The sequence below is a fragment of the Tursiops truncatus genome, chromosome 13, assembly GCF_011762595.2.
Source record: "Tursiops truncatus isolate mTurTru1 chromosome 13, mTurTru1.mat.Y, whole genome shotgun sequence".
Lineage (NCBI taxonomy): Eukaryota > Metazoa > Chordata > Mammalia > Artiodactyla > Delphinidae > Tursiops > Tursiops truncatus.
Genome location: NC_047046.1, coordinates 8828161 through 8828969, shown reverse-complemented (window position 1 = coordinate 8828969; position 809 = coordinate 8828161). Strand labels below are relative to the sequence as shown.

At 44.7% G+C, this 809-nt stretch overlaps 1 non-coding gene across 1 annotated transcript; it reads right to left on the bottom strand.

Annotated features, from left to right (window-relative positions):
- Positions 1-498: 498 nt before the first annotated feature.
- On the bottom strand, positions 499-601 carry LOC117307765 (U6 spliceosomal RNA). The gene has a single exon (XR_004521644.1). It is a non-coding gene; the product is annotated as a U6 spliceosomal RNA (small nuclear RNA).
- Positions 602-809: the final 208 nt, after the last annotated feature.

Here is an 809-nt window from a genome sequence, read left to right as displayed (position 1 = left end):
TCTTTAATCCACCTTGAGTTTTTTTGTGTGTATGGTGTTCAGAAGTGTTCTAATTTCATTCTTTTACATGTACCTGTCCAGTTTTCCCAGCGCTACTTATTGAAGAGGCTGTCTTTTAAAAATATGGAACGGGCTTCCCTAGTGGCACAGTGGTTAAGAATATGCTTGCCAATGCAGGAGACACAAGTTTGGGCCCTGGTCCGGGAAGATCCCACATGCCGCAGAGCAACTAAGCCCATACACCACAACTACTGAGCCTGTGCTCTAGAGCCCGCGAGCCACAACTACTGAGCCTGCATGCCACAACTACTGAAGCCTGTGCAGCTAGAGCCCATGCTCTGCAACAGGAGAAGCCACCACAATGAGAAGCCTGCACACCGCAACCAAGAGTAGCCCCTGCTCACCGCAACTAGAGAAAGCCTGTGCGCAGCAATGAAGACCCAATGCAGCCAAAAATAAACAAATTTTTTAAAAAATTAGTTCATTAAAAAAAATTTTTTTAATATGGACCGCTTCACAAATTTGCATGTCATCCTTGCACAGGGGCCATGCTAATCTTCTCCGTATCGTTCTAAATTTAGTGTATGTGCTGCTGAAGCGAGCTTGCTTTTTCTTTCTTCCCTTCTTTCTTTCTTTCTTTCTTTCTTTCTTTCTTCCTTCCTTCCTTTCTTTCTCCCTCTCTTTCCTCCCTTCCTTCATTCCTCTCTTTCTCTCTTCCTTCCTTTCTTTCTTTTTCCCTTTCTTCCTTCCTTCCTTCCTTCCTCCCTCCCTCCCTCCCTCTCTCTCTCTCCCTTTCTTTCTTTCTTTCT